This window comes from Camelus bactrianus, chromosome 13 (genome assembly GCF_048773025.1).
Source record: "Camelus bactrianus isolate YW-2024 breed Bactrian camel chromosome 13, ASM4877302v1, whole genome shotgun sequence".
NCBI classification, from domain to species: domain Eukaryota; kingdom Metazoa; phylum Chordata; class Mammalia; order Artiodactyla; family Camelidae; genus Camelus; species Camelus bactrianus.
Window position 1 is genome coordinate 79,589,529 of NC_133551.1, and position 21,586 is coordinate 79,611,114.

Below are 21,586 nucleotides of genomic sequence, written 5' to 3' on the forward strand. Positions count from 1 at the left end.
AACATAACAATTCCATCGATTATTGCCAACTTACCATGCACTCCATACACCTTAATTCACTTGATCACCCCAATATGAGTTTTCCCTTATTATCCCCATTTTATAGACAAAGAAGGTGAGAAGCAAAGAGGTCAAGGAAACTGTTCTGATGTCACACAGCTGTTTCAAATTCAGGCAATCTGACTCCAGGACAGACAGTATCTGAGCCACGATGTGGGACAAGAAAGTGGGCTAGACCCGATCTCGGTGAGGGTGGGGGGTGTGGGGGGAGGAGGGGCAGCTGCATGTGGGATTGTGCACTTGAGCATATTTCTGTTCCCTACCATGTGCAGGTCTGGAGAAGAGGGACCTCTGCATCCACGTACACCTCTGTGCCTTAGGGGAGCAGGTCAACTTTGGCTTAGGCCTGGAATGAGGGTGGCTTGTCCCCTGGTGATCAACCCATACCTCCTTGCACGTTGGCATGTCAGCTTGCAGTGGGATAATTAGGAAGAGAAACGAGAAACTTGGTAGTATTGATAATAGCTGGTAAGAGCCTTACCTTTCTCTAGTGTGTCATTTTGGACCAGATAGAAAGTAGCCTCAGATCCCAACCCAGTTCCCAGACCTCTGCCCCTGCCCTTCTGAGGTGCGCCTGGCAGGGCACTCATGTGGGCATCTTCCTGGCCAGGCTCTAGGGGCTGAGTAGGATCACAGGGCTGTTGGCACCTTCTGCAAGGGAGGGGCTGGGAGAGAGGGCACACTCTACCCCACCCACCTCCTACCACACGCCAGCACCAGCTGGGAATGTAGCTGATCGTTGGGGAACACTCTCCTTCCCTTTGCTGCCTACCTCGTCTTCAGCTAAGGTACCTGCCAGCTCCAAGACCAACCTGGGGAGCGAAGTCCGGGCTCAGACCAGGAATGTGTCTGCAAACCTCTGCCCCTCTATTCCTTGTACATCTGTCTGTGGGGGTTTAAGGGGCCAAGTGAGAATGTGGGTGTGAATGTCAGTAGCTCCCCCTTTACTTTACCACCCTCGGCCCCGTTGCTCTCTCTTTAGCCTGGACACCTGTGCATATCTGACCGCAGGAGTGGTAGCTCGGGAGTTGCCCCCTACACCCACCCTTTGTGGCCCATGTCTTGCTTTCAGGTGTGATGCTTCCATGTCTAATGGATGCAGGAGACTGTCCCTGCCTGAGAGCCAGGGCCCACGGCGGAGCCATCCTGTCAGTCGGTTGTCATGGCTGGGTGTGGGGAGGCTGTCAGGGCTCAGTCAGAAGCCAGGTGGGATGGGCCTGTGCGCCCGCTGTCTTCCACAGCCCTCACCCTGCTGCAACTCCACCCAGCTCTTCTAATGTTTGCCTGCATCTGTCCACTGAGCCTCAGGCCTCCTAACCCCTGACCTTCATACTGTGGTCTGGGGAGGGAAGACTTGTGGAGCATATCTCGAGCTCTGAGAAGATACCAGGCAGCTGTCAGGCCAGGCCTCTCCTCTGTTTGGAGCTTGAGGAGGGCCTCCCAACTCGTCTGCAGGACCACCCCTTACTCACCTCTGGCCTCTTCCATCACACACCGGCCCACAATGGTTAAAGAGTGGCATGGGCGGCCCCAACTCTGGCTTTCAGGGGAGGTGTCCAGCTGACAAGGTGTGGTGTCTGACCTAGCTCACCCAGCCTAACCTCCATGCCACCATCTGGTTCCACCCATCTCTGGGGGACCAGGGACCCCTCCTGAAAAGACCCTGACTGGGTCCAAAGCTCCCTGCAGGATCCCCTCTCCTCCAAGGCCACTCCCTGACTCCAAGGAGACTCCCTTCCAAGGGCTGCCCAGGGCCTTGGCTGATCAGGACAGTTCACCTCGACCCCACTTGTTTCCCTCGTTCTTTGGAAATACGGGGCTACGGGGCTCAGAGTCACTTTACCGCGGGGACCAGGCATCCTCACCCCTGGACATCATATCTCTCCCACTTACTCCAGCTTGTCCACTTGTGTCCTGGTCTGGCACCTGGGCCCACACATTCCTCTGCACTTCTCACACTGGAGCCAGAGGCCAGAGAGACAGAATTTTGGCGCTAGAATCGCCTGCCTCGCCTTCAGGTCTGGCCGCACCCCCGGAGAACGCAGGTGGGGTCGGTGGCCACAGCCCCTCCTCTGTTCTGCAGAGGTCCCGCCCCCGCCTGCCTGCTGGGCCTCAGCTGCTCCATCGCTGCTCGTGGTACCCCTCGCTCGGGGCCCTCCGCCGCTGCTGCCGCCGCCAGGGAGGGAAAGGGGGTCATAAATAACCCGCGGGGCGGCGCGGGCCTGCGGTACAGACGGTGACCCGAGACGTCCCCGGGGAGCGCGGGGGCGGCCCGCAGACCCTGCTGCCCCCAACCCAGGCTCGGCCAGCCTTGACCACCCCCTCTGGCGCTGCCTGGCGCTGTTCACTGTTGGCGCTCCTGCCAGAGCCCTCCCTCCCATCATGGAGTGCCTGCCTGCCCCCTCTCCAGACCGCCCCCTTAGAGCCCCCTTATCACCCATTCCTTCATCAATCAATCATTTATTGAGCACCAGATGTGGTGAAACCCCAGGAAGAGAGACCCAGAGGTGAGACTGGGAGAAGAGAATGCTGCAGAGGAAAACAGTGTGTCTCTGAGAGCACAGGTGCAGAGCCACGCCTGCCCCCTCCCCCTCCGTTTTCCTGTGCTCACCCAGGTGACTGAGGGGGTGGGAGAGCAGGCCCAGACCTGCCCAGACACGGGAAGGTATGCAGGGACTGACAATAGGGGCCCCACAGGTGGGCACAGCTGACACTGAGCTGTGAGGAGGAAGCACAGACATCCATGTTCCCATACAGGCACCCACAGTGACCAACAGATGCACGCATTCTCAAAAGCACACAGACAATAGCCCACACGAACTCACACCCATATGCATGCACAGCAGCTCCCAAAGTTGCTCACACAGGACAGGTGCACGCACAGATGCTGACATTCTCACCACTAACATGCAGAGTATGTGCTAACTTACACAACAGCCAAGACGGAAGATACCACCAAGACCTGTGGGCAAAACACACACAGACACACAGGCCTGCAGCGTGAGTGCCAGATGGATACAGTCGTCATGCCCAAGACAGCTTGTCTGGTGCGAGGGTCTGGTTTGCAGCACTGTTCCACCAGGAAGGGTTAACCTGGGAGGTCAGAGGTTAGTGGCAAATCACCTGGGGCTCCTTCAGACACCTCTGCAAGTGTGGTCAGAGCGGAATATGTCTGTTCCTGTCTCCAGGTCAGACACGGGGGGTGGGGGGGCTGTCCTGCTGGGACACATGCCTTGCCTTTGGCCAGCCGTGAGCTGAGTGCAGCTCATGCCATCTCTCTCTTAGGAAAGGAGAGGGTGTTTCTGAGGTTAGTCTGTCCACTGACTTTAACTTATGCCATTTAAAGAAGCAAAGAATTAGGGCCTGGGTACTCAGACTTGGGGCACCCACAGAGTACACACTATCAGTCACATGTACCGTGATATCCACCTGCCACAGGACACATGCTGGCATATGCACACCTTTCTGATGCGAGCCCAGTGACATGCATGTGCCCGACACACCACGGGGTGCACCGTACGCTGGTGCCCTCACAGAGGACACTGCTGTCTGGCGATACGGGTGGGATCATTGGCCACCGCTGGCTCCGCAGGCCTGGTCCCTTCTCAAGGGGCATGGAAACAGCTGCTCGCTGGCATCACTGGGGGCAGGGAGCGGGCCCTACCTCAGGGCAGCCTGCTTGGTGCAGGGCCCCACCTGGGGCCTGGGCTGTGCTGGGGTAGGCTGATGTGGGCAGGAGAGAAAGCAGACCCTGCCGTGGCCTGAGACTTGTGTCCTCCTGGCCAGCCACTGGGTGACACAGCCCTCTCTGCCCTTATTGGGACCTTGGTTTTCCCATCTGAAAATGAGAGAGCAGCTCAAAATCTGTGGGATCCTCTTTGGCTTGGAGCAGAGCAGTCAGGGCAAAGTGTGGCTGCAAGCGCCCTGGCCAGCACAATGAGACAGGCATGCATGCCCCACCTGCTTCCTCTATAAACATGCCCAGAGTGCAGGAGCTGGGGGCTCCTCCGAGAGTAGGGCCACGCCGAGGGAAGAAATAGAATCCTCCAGGGCTCCTTGAGACACCAGGCTGTGCTGTCCTCAGCCACAGGGCACTCGTCAGGTCCCCTGGGGCTGTAGGAGTGAGTATTAGGGAGGGGTGGGCTCAGGTGGGCTCTCTGCCAGGCTTTGCTAGGTGGAAGTTGAAGAAGAGGGGACATCCAGGCAGGGACCCTCGAGGCAGAGAGAAGCTGGCATTGAGGTGCCAGTTGCGGGAGGGCTGAGGAGGGGTGGTGGAAGTCACTGCCCTCAGGCCCAGATCTGAGAGGCTCCCAGGTTACACAAGGAGTCCAGACTGGCCCCGAAGTGACTGTTTATATGTCAGCCTTCCTGCTGAATATGAGCTCCCTGCAAGCAGGACTTTGGGCTGTTCTCTGATGCACCCATGTGTCAGTGTTTGAGGATTGTACATGGGGCCATCCCAGTGTGGCCCACCGTCAGGCCAGCTTGGTCTCCCCAGCAGGGGGCAGCTCCACCCCTGCTCACCTCTTCTCCCAGCACCTGCCCACTGGGCTTCTGCCCAGGCAGGACTTTGAATACCCTCCCGTCCGCAGAAGCATTTCAAGAAGTTGGCCACAGACATCCTCTTCACCAGAGATTTCGGTGCCTGCTGGTGACGTGGGGGTGGCACAGGGGCCCCGTGGTGGGTCCCATGCAGCCGGAGCAGCCAGGCTTGCACCTGCTCCTGTGTGAAGGAGCAGACGCAGACCCGTGGAAGGGTCTCAGAGATACTGCACCCCAAGTGCAGGCTGTGACTGCTTGAGACCTCCTGAGCCCTGTCCCATGTTCCTCCCATGAAGGGCCATCTGTGTGGCACATGGAGGGGTCACAGGCATTTTGTTCTCTGGGGCCTTAGAGGGCAGAACTCAGCACAGGGGAAGCAGACTGAAATCTCCAAATAAAGAAAAACAGCCAGTTACTAGAAACGGCCTCCACTCTGTCCTAGGTAATGAGCTCCTTGTTTAGAACCAGCCCTGGAGAGCCTGACAGAGATGGTGGGGGTGCAGCAGCCCAGGTGCAGGTCCCAGCACACAGGTAGAGCCCATCACATGGACACTTGCCTTTGCCCCAGTGTGGCCCGGGTTTCCGTAGCACGTGACAGGGAATGGCAACTTGCTCAGGGGCACACAACGCAGTGGGAACATGCACACGGGTGCACGACATGGGTCACAGAACCCCCCCCCCCACCTCTGCACACACCCCACTTACCTCCTCTAGTTGCTGTCTAGGGTGTCTCGAAGCCAATAAGTGAGACCAGGGGTATTGAGGAGCCTCACGTAAACCCCAGTTGCTCTGGGTTCCTGTCCATTTTTCTTTATTTAATGAAACTTGCACCTCAGCAGAATTCACGGGGTTCCACTTTACAGTTAGCTGTATATTTTAGGATCTCTTCCACCTGTGCCCCAGCAGGATTGCAGCTCTGCATCTGCCTGCACCAGGAGGAGGCCGGATGGTCTGAGTTTCCCTCATGCACCATCCCACTGTCAGGGCAACTGGAGGTCCAACAATCACTGTGTCAGCATTGATTTGTCTGTCAGGGATTTTCAGAAGTAGAGAGCTGAGGTGGACAATGAGTTTACTGTTTCCCTTCACATCTCTGGCCCAAGCTGGCTGTCTGAGGTCATAGACTTAGCCTGACCCCGTCCAAGGCCAAGTTCTGGGTGCCCATTGCTAATGGGCCCATTTCTCCAGGGCAGGTTGAGTCAGTGGCATCCTTTGGGCTGCTCTCTCTGGGTGTGGCCTGCTGAGCCTTCCATGAGGCTTCTCCTGGACGTCTTCTGTGCTGATGTCTGGGGTGGGGGCGCAATGGGCGACCCTAGGATGCGCAAGCCCCTGGGGTTATGCATGGTTCCCCAGGTTTGGCTCCAGAAGTGGGTGGGGCAATGGGCCCAGCCTGGTACTAGCTGAGCAGAGCCCATGTGCAGGGGCCAGACTAGACCTACCACGGCCAGGGGAGGGCAGCAACTCCAGGTCTCTGTCTGAGGGCAGGACCTGACGCTTTTCCCAGGGCTTTTTAACAAAGTCCCAGGTTGGCCCTGGGGGCTTCCCACCTGCAGACTGGGGAACTGGGCAGACTGCTTGGAGGCCACTGAGAAGTGGGAGGAGAAAGGCAGTGGGCAGGACTGGGGTTAGTCTGAGGCATTTTCACCTCTGCATAGAGGAGTGTAGGCATCTCCAAATGTGAGGGCCTTGCTCCCTGCCAGGTCAGAGGGGCCTGACCACTGACGCTCCTGTGTGCAAGCAGGTGTTCTTGACGAGACGCGAGAGTTTGCCCCATGTCAGCAGTTGGGTAACTTTGTGTCTGAAGTCCAGTGGGTACACATGGGCTGTTGAGACCCTGAGGCCTCAGAGCTGTGACAGGTGATTCTAAACTGGGAAAGGGCTAAGCTAGGACTTGGGCTGGGTCAGCCCATCTTCCAGCGGGAACGTGGCCTTCAGCACACTTGTCAGCTTCTGGTTGATGCTCGTGTTCTGTTTCGTGGTTCTGTCCCACTCTGGCCTCAACACGTTGGGATTTTGCGTAGTGCTTCCACTTGGTGACTTGTGTGTTTGATGAGCCCCACTTGTGGGCACGTGCCCTGGGACCCTCTTCTCAGATCAGCATCCCATTCACTCACTTCTCAGTCCTTCCTTCAGGACCCTCCACCTCGCCCACCCCTCAGACATAGGCCGGCTGTGTGGGTGAGTGGATGAAGGACGGACGGGTCAAGGGGTGAGTGGTGGCTTCCACCCCAGGCACTCTTCTCTTCCCTATGAACTTCTGTGGTTTCCTTTGCCAATTATGACCCCCAAATCTAGCTTCAGTCCAGACACCAAAGAGTCTAAAATTAGCTGTATGTGTCCACTTCATGGTCTCTGGAGCTCCTTTCCCACTACTGTGTTAGCACCGCTCGGCTTCTCGTCACCCAGAGACTACCCTGACCCTAACCCAGAGACTACCCTAACCCTAACCAAGCAGCAAGCCTCATCTGTGATTCTTCCTAGATCCACTCCCTCCGGGTGACCTGCCCGGCCCCTCTCACTTGTCATTACTTCTGTGACACCCCCAGACTCTGCCTCTGCTTGCCCGGCGCCTGGCCGTCTTGCTCTCTGGGCTGCCCGGGGAGCAGCCCAGGGTGCCTGCCCTCTAGGCCCTGCCTCTGCTCCAGGGCCCGGGTTTCAGTCTCTGTCCTCCCTCAGTGTCTGAGCACAGCTGAGTGGTTGCCTATGCCCAGGAGCCCCCCTCCCTGTATCACTGTTCTGCAGCCAACCAGGGCCCCATTACGACTTGTGCACAATCTTTTGTCTTTTTGTCTCCCCTCCATTAAAGGCTAATATAGTCCATACTAGATTCAGTGTTTTTTTTTTTTTAACATTTTTTATTGAGTTATAGTCATTTTACAATGTTGTGTCAATAGATTCAGTGTTTAATATTCATTATTATTATATTCTTTTTCCCTTTTCCCTTTAAAGGAAGTAAAAATGTGACTATTTTTGTGGTCCTTAAAATCCCAGGGGTCCAGGAGCTGCGCCTGCTGTGCCTGGTGGTGACATCGGCCGTGCTGCCACCTGATCATCTTCAAGACTCACAGCAGCACCCCCCCCCCCCAGGAAGCCTCCCAGGACCACTTTCCTCTCCTGTTAGGGCCCTGCTGTGTGCCCCAAACACCAACATATACCCCAGTCCCACAGGTTTCCTTTTATGCTGCCATGGTCCTGGGCAGGTGAAGGCTCTGAGGTGCTCCAGCCGGACTGAATTCAGAGTGTTTGAGGAACAGGGTGCTGGTGGCTCAGGAGGGCCAGGTGGAGCCCCCTCGGGGGTGCTGATTTGGGTGCCTTCACTGAGAGGTGATGCGGGCAGGCTGGTCCAGAAGCTGGACTGGAAGTTTGGGGAGCAGGGGAAGGGAATGTTGACAGAGACTGAGTTTTTGAAGAAAGACCTGGCCTCCAGAGAGGGGCAAGCAAGGGCAGCAGACACCATCCCCCAGTGCCGGGTGGGCAGCAGGAACGCAGACCCAGCGTGGCCCTAGTAGCTGCCAAGGCCTCCCCATGTCAGTCTCTGGGGACCCTGGTGGGGATGTGTCTGCATCTGCAAGCAGAGCTGGGCCAAGCCACCACACCTCTGGGGCAGGGGCCTGAGCTCCCTCCCGCAGCGCTGCCTCCTCCAGTGCCTCGGCCGCCAGCGTTCCTAGGCAGGTCCAGCTGCCTCTGTAACCCCTGGCCCCACTCTGGCTCTGGCCAGGCTCCCAGAGGTCCACCACGGAGGGAGTGGCACACCCAGACATGCCTGGGTACACATGGTGTCTTCATCGTGACCTTCCAGTGCCCAGCCTGGGGGCCCAGCAATGGCTGTTCACTCTGGTGCCATGGGAGTGGGGGTCCAGGGGGTGCCCAGGTACCTGGGGCCTGCTCATGACAACTGGAGAGCCCTCTGAACAGCACGGGAGGATTCCAGAGCAGACACCTCCCTCCCCTACCCCACCCCCACTGCCTGCAGCACTGAGGCCAAGACTCATAAAACACCCACCTCACAGGAGACAGCTTTATCTTGTTGATCGGAAGTCTGCCAGCCCAATTTATGATGGAACATAAGCTCTCCAAATCTGAATTTATGCGCTGTAGTATAACAGAGGTCAATGAGATTAGAAGTGGGCTCATGAGAGGACCATAGGCAGCTCCCTCCTCAGTGCTGCCACAGAAAACCTTGCCGCCCCTGGGCCCAGCAGCAGGACAAGAAAAGAGAGGGCAGGGGAGAGACCAGCCCTGTGAGCCTGCCATGAGAAGGGGAAGAGGACAGGAGGTATGCAGGAGAGGCAGATGGAGTGGGGCACAGGGCAGGGCCAGAGGCTGGCCCAGGCCGGCCCTGGATGGGCCGGCCTGGACCATCATGGTGATGGGGTGAGTGCCTGCAGACAAGGAGGAGGACAGGGAGGGAGCAGAGGGTTTTCCTCAGGGACGAGGGAGCTTTCTCCCACCTCTACGTCCCTGTAGAACAGGCAGGAGATGGCCCTGAGGTTGGTTGAAGGACAAAGTTCTGATCCTGGCCCGGGATCCACTGTCTGATGAGGTTGTGGAGGTGCACTTCCACTCAGGTCTTGCAGCTCAGGCCCATCTCCCCGCCCCCCTCTCCAACCCTTTCTGTCTTCAGTACCTCCTTGGCATCCTGGGTGAGGGTGAGGGAGGGGTGCGCTCTGTCCAGGTGGGGGCCTGGGCACTGGCCAGCTTGAGGCTGGCTTTCTGAGCTCAGGCTAGACCCTGACTTCAGAATTTATACAAATAAACGAAATGAAAAGTGCTGGCAGCCCTGATCTGATTACAGAGTCATTCATTCTCTGGTCGTTAATAATTTGTGCAATAAAGGATTGCGGCCGCTTGAGTGAGGAGGAGGCGGTGGCCCAGCCTTCCCTCGGCGCCGGGGCTGCGAGAGCTGGAAACATAAATTATTAGTTTCTTATCGCTCAGCCTGCCATCGCTCATGCTGCCAGGGGCCTGGCAGGAGCCGGCAGCCGTCTTGCCGCCTGCCTGGGCCTGGCTCTCAGCTGCTGCTTGTTGTGGAGACTCTGGTGGGGGAGCCCTCATCATCCTTTCTCTAGCCCCTCAGTGGCAGGATCCCCGGAGACTCGGTGCCAAGGCTGACTCTGAGCGGGAGGAGCTGTGGGGCTTTAGCTCTCGTGCTCTGAGCCTCAGACCTGCTCTCTCTGCAAGCAAAGCCCGGGCACTGGAGCATGGTGAAGCAGCCCCCCATGCCTGGCCCATGGCATTTGCTCAGTAAGGGCAGTGGTCATCGTCATCGACACAGCAGGGGCCCACCCCACACACCACCTCCTGCCCAACCCCTGGCCAGGCGGAAGGAAAAGTCAGCGTCTGGGTTTGGGTCACCTCTTCCAGGTGTTTCTGTGCCTTCCTGGGTGGAGCTCAGAGCAAGCACCTGTATCTGAGTGTGCATCCTTGCAGGCATGGCATTCACTCCCTGGCCCACTGTGACTTCCTGTGTCCAGCACCGGACTCCTGGTCAGGCAGGCATGCATCGAGCAGTCTAGACATGGGGTTAGTGCTGACTGAGGTGTCCAGTGTCTGAGCCGAAACAGAGAGGGGTCGGGTCGGGGTGGCGGGGGGCGCATGTGCTGTGCCCCTGGGCTGGGCATCTGCGCCCCCAGGTGGAGCTGTTGAGGTGTGCAGAGGTGGGGCTGAACGCAGAGGCCCCAGACCCCAGAGTGCTCCAGCCCAAGTGGTGATTCAGGCAATTACAGTAATTACAGAATGATAGAAATGAGCACCCTCGGGCTGGGTTCCCACCCCCAAGCTGGGAAGGCTGAGGCTGAGGCAAGGGCGGGAAGCTGGGCTGCTGGGCTCCAGACTCCAGATGTCCTGGACGGAGGAAGTGGCAGGACAGGGCCTGGGCGCTGACATTATCTCCTGCCAGCTGATGTTGCTGGACCCGAGCTCTGATGTGCCTCCCTGTCTTGGCTTGCTTCCTAGGGAACTGGGGCTACCCTAAGCCTACCTTGAACCTGCCAGGTTGGCAAGACCTGGTGGTCAGGGGTGTGCGGCATGGTGTCTGAGGCTTCATGCCCAGGGCGCTGTGCCCACCACTTGCTGGCAGCGTGGCCACGGGAGGACCTTGCACCTCTCTGAGCCCCAGTCTGTAAAAAGGGTATAAAAATTAAACACAAGTATGTGTTTTGAGCACCTATTGTGTGCCAGGCACCCCAGGTCTGTGTGGGATGGGATGTGTGTGCTGAGCAGCTCCACAGGGTCTGGCTCTGAGCCCACACCCACCGTGCAGAGATCTTACTCCGTTCGTGTCCAGGCTTTCCTCCTTCTTCCCATGACTGACTCCTTCTTAGCAGCCTCCATTTTTGCTCCAGATGCATTCAGTCTGTCCTCTGGCGTCTCTGACACCTGGGTACAGTTGTAGCAAACGCTTTCGTGTCCTGGTGCGCTCATCCTTTCATCCAATCATTTCTGGGTGAGCATCAACTGATTGGTTTTCCTTTTCATTTTGGGTCATGTTCTCCTGTCTCTGTGCAGGCCTGGTGGTTTTTGCTTGGGTGACCAGAACTGTGGGTTTTACTGGGAGATGTACATTTTCATAAACATCCTTGCACTTTGCTCTGGACGTCAGAAGTCACCTGGCAGCAGTGTGGTCCCTTTAGTTCTTACGTTTAAGCTTTGCTGGGAGAACCAGAGGAGCCTTTAGTCTTGAGCCAATTTTGTCCCACCTTACTGTGGCAAGACCCACTTGGTAGTCTGCCCCAGTTTAAGATCTTCTGGCCTGGCTGTTGGAACGAGCACTGTCACAGGCCTGTGTGCGCTCGGGACCGGACTCCCCTGTCCTCTCGGTGGTTCTCTCCCGGCCTCCAGCACGTTCCTCATACCACGCGCTGATCCCTGCTCTGCAGACTCTGTGGCTCTCTCCTCTCTGGTGCTCCGTCCTGCAAACTCTTGCTGCCTGGGCTTCCTGGGACTCCCAGCTCCGTGTCTGCCCTCCGGGGAACCCCTGAACCCGCCTGGGTCCTCTGCTGGCGCTGCAGCTGGAAGCTCTGGAGGCAGTGTCTGGTGGTCACAGGGGCTCACCACCATTGTTCCTGCCTCTCGGGGCTCCCCATCCTTCAACATCTGATGTGTCTCAACGGCCATTGTTTCCTGTATTTTATCTGGTGTTTGAGTTATTTCTGGCAGGAGGGTAAGTCTGGCTGCTCTGTCTTGCAGAGCGCCTGTCCGATGAGTTCACAAGGTGCTCCATACCATAAAGGTGCCATAAAGGAGGCTCTTGGCAGGTGTTTTCCGAGTGTGCCTGGACTCCATGGTCCATACAACCTGAGGCACAGCAGACTCTTGGCCCCATCACTTGCCAATCCACTGCAGCCTGGTAAAGGTTGGGACATCCTGAACTCCATCCCAGGGAAGAGGCATCAGAGGGGGCTCCACGGTCATAGACTGGCCTCTGTTGGCCACTTCCACCTCCAGGCCCTCAGGCCAATCCCTGCCGCCCAGGGCAGCTGGTGGCTTTCTGAGGGGGGCAAGGAGGACATGGAGAGAGTGGGTCCCAGCATGTTAACTGTGAAGGGCACCCCATGCCTGGAGCAGCAAGAGCTGGAAGAGGAGACTGAGTCCACTCCTGGGAAAGCCCAGTGAGCCCTGGACCAGGGTTCCATCCCTCAGCGGGGAAGCCTTCGTCACCAGGGCCCCAGTGACAGGATGATGTCACTGGGAGAGGAAATTTTATCTTGAAAAATGCCTGCCTTTGCCTAGCTACCTCGACATGCACTCTGTAGGCTGAATGAGCAGCATGCTTGATCATAAACACACAACCAGTGCCACACATGAGACATAGGTAGGGCTGGCAGCATCTGCTTTGGCTTGGAGTAGACACTGTCCAAAACAGAGGTGGGTTCAGATCTTGGTCTGTCACTGCCCATGGGCTCCAAGGACAGAGTGGTGCTGACATGGAGAGCTCAGGGAGAATTCTCTAGGGCTGTCCCTCTTACCAAAGGAGCAGTCTGGGGTATGATACCCAAAGGAAGCAGACGTTTGACCTCCAGGCAGACTGGGGCCTGGGCTCCCAGCTCTGCAGATGGATGGGCAGGTGGTGTCAGAAACGGGGTGTTCCAGAGCAGGGTGGAGGGGAAGTGAGGGTGTCATTCACATGAGTCTTGGTCTTGACCTGGACAGCCTTCCTAGGCTCCTGCTGCTACTCCGCTGGCCTTTCCTGTGCTGCCTGGAGCCTTCGACCTGTCATTTCCCGACTCATTAACTCCATGGCTCCGTTGCCAGCAGGGTAAGCACAGAGTTATCATTTCTTCCTGATTTGGTCAACTAGCACTGAGTCTGCCTCTGTGCCAGGCACCGTGTTGCATGTCCAGGGACAAAGGTGAGTGGTTCACTTCCTACCTGGTGTGGGAGTCAGAGAAGGAAGCTCCAATCCTCCTCCTTGAGCAGGCAGACCCACCAGTCAAAGCCTTCCCCCGCCCCACACTAGGTCCAGCCCAGGAGATGCTGGACCACTCACATTCCAGAACAGCACTTTGACACCAGTCCCCTCAGCCTAATCCGACTCATCTTTGGATGCTGATTTCAAACACCACTTCCTCCATGAAGCTTCCCGGATCTCCCGTCAGATGAGTACATTGTCCCTTGAGCTTGTGAGCACACATCCCTGCAAGTGTCTTCTGAGTGTGCTTGGACCCAGGCCCTGGCTTGCATAGGAATTCAATATTCCTACCTGAACTGTGAGCCTCAGAGGGGTCTCATCTCTGTTCTGGGGTGAGCTGGCACTCAGGAGGCCTTGGAAACGTGTGTCACAATGACTCAGCCTTTCACAAGCATAATCTTAGGTGCCTTTAGAGCAACCTATGAGGTAGATGCTCTTTTTGCTTCCTTTTACAGGTGACAGCTGGAAGGTGGCAGAGCAGCTTTGAGGCCCCATCCTCTGGACCTCTGGGCTTTAGTCAAACAGGCCCACGGCTGCTCTGGGCCAAGGCCTGCTCTTGAGCGTATCACTTTGATTATTAATTAACTCCTTAGTCATCTAAAAGCAGAAGAAAGCAGAGGTCCAGAGGAGCCATGGGAGGTCATCTTGCTGTCTGGGGCTGGTGCTGAGAGTTGTCTGACCTCTGGATACCTAGAGGTCTGGAGGCTCCCGTTTGGAGGACCAGGGGCTCATCAGACACCTGAAGCTGCTGGAGGTGCCGTGCCCGGTCATTTTGCCTGTAAGCCCATGAGCTGTCTGCTTGTCTCTGTCGGCACCAGGCTGGGCTCCTGTCTGCCCTAGCACCCCACTTTGTGGCTCACCCCACTTTTCTGATTTATCCAGCAGCTTCCCCTGGGATGCAGTCTCTCTGCTCTGTGGCCTGGTTCAGCACCCACCTGGCCACCATGCCCAGACTCCGAATCCCCACTTGTCTCCCTCCAAGGCTCAGCCCCTAGCCCACCTCAACACTCTGCAGGGCTGACAGGCTGGGTTAATGCACACACACACACACACACAGAATCACATACACATGTCTTTTTACCAAAAAGAATGCATTTCAGGACACAAATTCACTAACTTGGCCCTCTCCAGGCTGTGTGTTAACAGAGAGACACAGTTTACCTGGGTTTCCCTCATCCAGGCCCAGAAACTCTGAATGGGCATCCCCACCCCCACCCAGTGTGGTCGCCTCTGGGCTGATTTCATTTATCACTGGCTGAGGATGAGTAATTTTATCTTGAAACACAGTTCAGGGTGATAGATGAGGGAACGGGGAAGGAGATTCCTGCCCTTTATAAAGGGAGGGCATCCTAGGAGGGGGATGAGGTGGGAGGAGCCACAGAGAGGGGTGGTGGGCAAGGCCAGGGTGGGAGTGGGGTGGATGAGGCAGAGGACACAGACCAGGCCAGGCCCCACGCAGGAACCCAAGCAGGAAGCAGACGTGTACTCCCAAAATTCTGCTCAGGGCCGAGGTCTAGAGGGTCCCACATGAAGAGGGGCAGGGGTGCTGCTCCAATGTCCAGACTAGAAGGAAAGTGGAGAACTTTTCTCTGAAGACAGCCACAGTCCTTTCTAGGGTGAATTGATACCTGTTTCAGCAGCGCTCATCTTACCAGCAAGAGCAGAATCTATGCTTTTCAAAATGACAACCAAGACTTAACCAACAATTGGAGGCCACAGTTTCAGATTTTCTGGAGCCTCTTCCAGGTGCTCCAGTTAGGACTCCAGTGTAAACAGCTGCCAATGGGCGTGGGTTGGGGTACTGGCCTGCCTATCCACTACCAAGGCCCCCGACCACACTGGGGTGGCTGAGGGCTGGGCAGGAGGGTGCTGTCAGGCACACGGTGCCCAGGGAGCAAGTTCACCCCAGTCTGTTAAGGGAGCAGGTGAGAGCTTCTAAATCCAGCCTCCCTCAGGTAAGGTCAGCCAAAACCATCAGCTGAAGTGCGGCTCCCTCCCCCAGCTCCATGGGACAGGCAGGTTGCCGCAAGGCTGGATATCAGGACAGACAGATTCAGCCCTGCAGCGGGGCAGAGGCGCTGCCTGGCTGGTGGGCACGGTCCCTAACGCACGACATGCGTGGGAGGCGCTGGCCAGCAACGCTGTCACTGCGGTTGACAAGCCCCGAGAGAAACATTCCCCGCTGCCCCCTAGTCGGGGGTGGGGGCAGAGGACTGCGGGCGGGGGGGTGGGGGTGAGGGGCGGGCGCGGGAGCAGAGGTGTCCCCAGGCAGCCGGCGGCGAGTCCCCGGAGGCCGCCGCCGGCGGCGTAGCGGAGGCGCCAGGCCCGTCCGTCCGGGAAGTCTGGGCGGCAGTCGGCCCGCAGCTGCCCCCGGGTCCTGAGCCCGAGCCAATCGCGGCGACGCGCCGGCGGCTCCCTCCACCCGCCCCCACCCGCCCCCACCCGCCCCGCCGACCGCGCGGCTTAACCCTTCCGTCCCCGGCCTTCTCGCCTGGCGCGCAGGTGCCAGGCGACTCAGCTGGACGCTGGCGCCCAGCCAGGGCGATCTGGGGTTGAGTTTGGACCGCAGAGCCTGGGTGTCCTCGGTTCTGCTTACAGGGCCCAGGCAGAGAACCGGGTGGGCAGCCCCAGGAGCTGCAGGTACCGATTGGCGGCTGGGCCCTTCCTGGTCACTGAGGAAACCACCCCTCCTTACCTCAGTCCCACACTCCATCCACGCTGCCCCGCCTCGGCCCCACACCCACCCACCAGATTCTCGGCAACCACATATCTCTGCCCTTCTGCCCGTCGTCTCAACATCACGGGGATGACAATAATGACATACCAACAACAACGACCATTTCTCTGTATTATTAGTGTGCCAGGCATTGCGCTGTTCATGCAAGTCCTGAAGCTGACAATCTCTGTGCTGCCCCAGGGTGCAGATGAGGACTGGAGGCCCAGAGAGGCGAAGGACTTGGCCACATGCCCCAAGAAGGACTGAGCAGGGTCCTGCCTCCGGCTTCAGGACCAATACTCCCTCCATCCCCACCTGTACCTTCCCTCCTCCGCCCACGCTGTATCTTCAGATTCTTCTTCCTTCGTAGCTGGTTCCCTCCAGCCCCGCAACCTCACGCCAGCATTGCAACACCCAAACCTTTCCTTTCAGCCACACCTTGTCTCTTCTCTGCTTCAGCCAACCTTCTGAAGAATGTCTGCGGGGACTAGCTGTCTCCCCTTGCTCTGTAACCGTCACACTCCAGCTCCTGCCCTTGCAGGCCAGGAAACTGCTTTGTCTGGTGTTGCCAGGACTCCACCCCACCCCTCCCTGCAGCCCAGGTTGTAAGCCACACTCGCCTCCAGTGCCCCGCTCTCTTTTGCACTCCCGTCTGCATCCCTTTTTGTTCTACACCTGCTGCCAGGCAGCTGTGACAGCCTCCTGTCCTGCTGAGCAGCCTTTATTGGGCGTCTGCTGTGTGCAGAGCTCTGCTTGGTGCTGGGCAGGCCCTGCTGCCTGGGGCTTGTATCCCACTCGGAGGTGGGCCGGAGGATGAACAACTAGACTAATTAACAAATAAGAAAACACTAGACAGTCATATGCGGAGGATTAAGAAAGAGTGGTTGTAACAGGGTAAGTGCGTCCATGGTGTTTTTGACTGGATGTCTTCTTGAATGTTGACCATGAGCTAAGACTTGGCCAGAGAGAGGCCCCTGCAGGTGGAAAGAAGACCCCTGGGAAACCCTAGGGCAAGACTGAGCTTGGCGGCATTGCGGCAGTGCGTGCAGGGATTCCGGGTGCTCTCCTCCCTGGGGAGGGTCTGCACTCCCATTGCTGGTCAGGATGGAGGGTGTGTTTGAGAGTTCTTTAACACCCGAGGAAGAGAGCTGAACCGGGGGCTTCTTGGTTTCCCAAGTGGGCCGTGCCAGAGGTGACGTGGCCCACGGATAGGCAGACCACGGGACTCCAGGGGCTCAGGGTGAAGGTCAGCAGGCAATGATCCCTAGTGGTGGGGGTGGGGTGAGAGGCAGTGTCAGCTCCAAACACTCACTAAGCCCAGAGAATATGGATTTCGATTGTTTTAATCAGGTGAGACCCCCACCCCCACCCCTAGGCCTTACCTCTCTCCTCCTTGGCCCTCCAAGGGCTGAGGAAATGCACAGAGAACCAAGGCCCTTCTGCCACTGCAGAGGCTAGTTCAAATACTCACACGGGACTGAGCATTCTAATCACCAAAATGAGACTTTTAAAAATGACTTTAAGGAACAAAAGACTTCAATTACTGGAGAATGACAGAAAAATCTTGAGATTTACCTTTGATTTCACCTAAGGCGGGGAAGACGGGACGCCACCAAGCAGGGCTGCCTGGGGTTGTTCTGTGGCCCAGCTCCTTCACATGGTGGCCCATGTAACCTGTGCTCCCCAAGACTTCAGGCTGGGTGTCCAGGCACAGAAAACTGTAGAGTGGATGTTTTAATGGGGAGATTGCTGCAGACTCAGGAGGCACTGAGCCTTCTGTCTGTAGCTAGGAGGAGAGATCTGAGGGTAGATGCTGCCTGCAGTTTGTAACAGAGATGCCAGCTGACACCCGGGAGTCCTCTCTCCCTCCTGCAGTATAGGATGCTGCAGGGCATACAGGTTGATCCTACTATCTTCCTGGCCTCTGTGCATTTTAGGTGAGGAATGGCTGGGGTGAGGAGGGAGCGGTGGCTGAGTTTCTGGCACCTTCCTAAGGGTCTCTCCTTGGGTCTCAGTCTTAATCCTGCAGCAGGGGTGGACCTATCCCAGGTGGAAGGACCTGGCTCTCTCAAGTCATGCAGAGAGCCGCCCAGGGATCCCCGCACAACTTTGTCTAGCAAGAAAGGACCTCAGTGACAGTAAGGTGAGTCTCAGATTCTGGGTCATGTGCCCCTGGATGTCTGTACACCCTGATAAATACAAGGCAACAATCAGTACCCCCTCCCGCCTTCCCGCCCCTCCAGGGAGACTGAAAAATGAGGGGTCCAGGACAGCTCTGAGAACTCTCCTCCACGTTCAAGGAGTGAGGAGAGGTTGCTGAGAGAGTGTGAGGGGGCAGGAGTGGCCTTAGTGAGGGGGGGAGCTGTGAGTCCTGAGGAAGGCCAAGGAGAAGCCAAGAAGGTAGCACTGGAGTGCTCCTTGGAGTTGTCACGTGGGCTGGTGAGGCTGGGATGCGGTCAGAGGCACAGAGTGAACAGGCATGTGTGTGAGCTGCTCTTCCTAGAGGTCTGACCAGGAGTGTCAGAGAGAGGACTAAAGTGGAGGGGAAAGTTAGAATCATGGAAAGCTGATTCCTCTTTCTTCAATTTGGGGAAGACTCAGTGTGTTAAAGGCTGAGGGTCTGCTTTAGAGGCAGGGGTTGAAGACCCAGGAGGAGTCTCCCAAAGGAGCAAAGTCAGCCTTAGACAGGAGGAGGAATCCAGCCTCAGGCTGATGGCAGGAGTGCCTGATAGGTGGGCGTCTTCGAGGCCAGGTCAAGGCTGGTGAAGGAGAAGGAACAACAGGCCCAAAGGCTGCTGCTGGGGCACTAAAATTTGGAGTGTGGATCTCGGGATTTGGGTAGTCGTGGATCTCATCGCAGGTGGATGAAGTGCAAGAGACGAGAGATATGAACCTGGCGGAGGGCTGAGGGCCTGGGTGAGGGCAGGTGATGTGGAGGAAGGTGCCATCAGGGACATGGAGGAGGGCCTGTGGGTGGGAGGTGGGAACCATATGCCAGGCCCCAGAGCAGCAGCCCAGAGGACGGCTGGGCTCCCACTACTCCAGGCACACGAGGCTGGCTTGGTTTACTTATTTATTTTATTGAGAAGAAATTCATATAATGTAAAATTAGCCATGTTAAAGGGAACAGTTTGGTGGCATTTGGTGCATTCATAGTACTGTGCAACCAATATTGTTTAGTTGCAAAACATCTTCATCCCCCCAAAAAGAAAATTGCACCCATTAAGCAGTCATTCCCCGTTACCCTCTCCTCCAATCCCTGGCAACCACTAATCTGCTTTCTGTCTCATGGATTTGCCTTTTCTAGACATTTCATAAATGGACTTGCACAATATGTGACCTTTCGTGACTGGCTTCTTTCACATAGCAGAATGTTTTCAAGGTTCATCCACATTGTAGCCTGTGTCAGTGGTTCATTCCTTTTATGGCTGAATAATATTCCATTGTGTGGATATGCCACAATTTTTCTATCCATTCATCAGTTGATGGGCATTTGGATTGTTTCCCCTTTCTGGCTGCTGTGACTCATGATGCTATGAACCATTGGTGAGCCAGGTTTTGTTAGAACACACGTTTTCAGTTTTCTTGGGCATATACCAAGGAGTGGAACTGCTGGACCACATGGCAATTCTATGTTTAACTCTCTGAGGTGACTAGACTGTTTTCCTCAGTGGCTGCACCACTTCACAGTCCCGTCAGCAGTGTATGAGGGTTCCAACTTCTCACATCCTCACAAGCACTTGCTTTTTTTCCTTTTAAAAAAATTATAGCCATTCTAGTGGATGTGAAGTGGTGCCTGGCTTGTTTATGTTATGTATTTGTGTTCTCAGTTGAACAGTGGCCTCAGAAGGCAGCAATGTACCTGTGGGGTGGGGGAGTGAGAGGGTCAAGCTGCCTGGTCCTGCGGTGGGAACTGCATCATTGCTTCTGATGGTCCCAGCGACCCTTCCAGGAGGCACTGTTATCTCACAAAATAGCCTCAGAGAGACTCGGTAACTTGGTCAGGGACATGTAGCTTCTCACTGGGGAAAGAATTTGCTGATTCCAAAGCCTCCTTCTCCCCTATTTATACCTTGCTGTTCTTACAAAGCTGGGTCTATGGAACTAGGCTGGTTCGCAGATGACCTCAAATGGCCACAAACTTGCACACTGTTGCGACAGAGTCCCACATATTGTTGGCCACAAGTGGGGTCTTGAGGCAGATGTCAGACCTATAGGCAGGGACCTCCCAGAACATGAACCTCTTTAACGTGAATCTGGGGTCCAGAACAAGACCAAAACTTTAGGAATCTGGCCATTTCTTTTACGTTTGGCCTTTCCATCAAAGCTTCCCCTTTCTCACCCTTATTTCCACACATCTGTTCTTTGGAACTCCTTTCCACGGGGCTGCCCCAAGTACCGGGAAGGTTCAGCGGCGTTTCTGAGCGGGCAGCGCCCCCTGGTGGTGGCGCTGAGAGCCTGCTCGCAGGACCCGCAGCTCCGACTGGGGAAACCCGGCAACAGCGGTGCTGCGTGTGCCATGGGTGCGGGCCGCGTATGGGGACCCGCGCCGTCAGCAGCAGTGTGCGGGAGCCCACGGCATCCAGGGACAGGACAAGAGTGCAAGGAGAGTGGGAGGCAGCAGCACCTCAGCTATCCAGGTACTGGAGGAAGGAAGGCCCAGGTGCAGTCAACGATATGCGCCCAGCACGTCAAACCCCAGGAGTCCTGTTTCTTGAGGCTCTCCTAAGGCGGTAAGCATAAGGAAGGGGCTTGAAGTGGGTACATTTCTTTGACACAAGAAGAGTGATAGGAAGGGTAGCAAGTGGCCCTGGAGCCTCATCAAACTCCTGGGAGGGAACTGGGGCAGGGGTTTCGTCTGTTATTTACGACGAACAGCGCCAGGTCAAACAGATGCTCGATAAATATTTGCGGCCCCTCCACCAGCCGGGTGGAGACTCCGCGCACAGGTGGACGCACCCGCGGAGGCTGTCGCTTAGACTACAAGTCCCAGAATACCTTGCGCCTCCCGCGTCGTCCGTGCCCCTTCTGACTGGCACCGAGCCTTCTGGGAAGTGTAGTCCATGACGCGCCGTCTCCTTTGCAGAGCGGTCGGAAACTTGAGCGGCTCTCTACTTTGGGGGCCCTTTCGCTGGGTGGGCCAAGAGTTTCTCCCATGTTCCCATTATCTTTGTGTCTTCAGATGTGGGAGCGTTTACCGTGTCGGTCACCTGTCTCCTCTGGACGTAAATTCTTTTAGGCATGGCCCTCGTTTTACCCACCCTTCCGTCAACACTGCCTCACACAGGCTCGCGCGCTGGGTTTCATTCATTGATTCGGCAGTATTTGACCACCTGCTGTGTAAGGGGTAACGCTCTGAGCGCTGGGACGCACCAGCCCTCGTGGAACCGACACACGTTGGGGAGTCAAGACACCAAATGCGCAAATAGCTGGGTGTGTCCCAGTAGGACGAGTGCCTTGGGGGAAAATGAACCAGGGAGGGTAGAAAGAGGAGTTCGGCTGGGTTATTTCAGAGGGTGCTCCGAGAGTCCCTGGTGAGCGGCTGGCCCAGGACCAGAGAACCGGATGTGAGCGGGAGCCCGTGCACATCTGGAAAGACTGCTGAGGACGGCGGGGGGGGGGGGGGGGCGGGGGGGCGGGGCGGGGTAACGGCACGGAGGGCGCGAGGGAGGGGTGGGGTGGGGTGCGAAGCAGATCAGTCAGTGGAGAGTCGGGGGTCTGGTCTTGCAGGGCCTTGGCTTTTCCCTGGCTGAGATAGGAAGCCATTGGAAATTTAGGAGGAGAAGAGTAACAATACTGGGTGTATTTTTAACTGGATCACTCCGCTACTCCAGAGAGTCAGGGGCTGAAGAGGGGAG

At 56.8% G+C, this 21,586-nt stretch overlaps 2 long non-coding RNA genes across 3 annotated transcripts in view; both read left to right on the forward strand.

Moving 5' to 3' along the window:
• LOC141579666 (uncharacterized) overlaps positions 1–9,386 on the forward strand; it is a 10,750-nt gene extending 1,364 nt beyond the window's left edge. Inside the window, exons 1-2 of one of the 2 annotated variants that reach the window (XR_012511525.1) lie at positions 236–528; positions 7,594–9,386. This is a non-coding gene — a long non-coding RNA (uncharacterized LOC141579666). Of the gene's footprint in view, positions 1–235; positions 529–7,593 lie in introns of those variants that run through there. The other variant, XR_012511526.1, reaches the window with a different exon arrangement.
• Positions 9,387–20,183: 10,797 nt separating this feature from the next.
• Positions 20,184–21,586, forward strand: part of LOC141579667 (uncharacterized) — a 46,655-nt gene continuing 45,252 nt past the window's right edge. The window contains exon 1 of the long non-coding RNA XR_012511528.1: positions 20,184–20,461. This is a non-coding gene — a long non-coding RNA (uncharacterized LOC141579667). The remainder of the gene's footprint in view (positions 20,462–21,586) is intronic.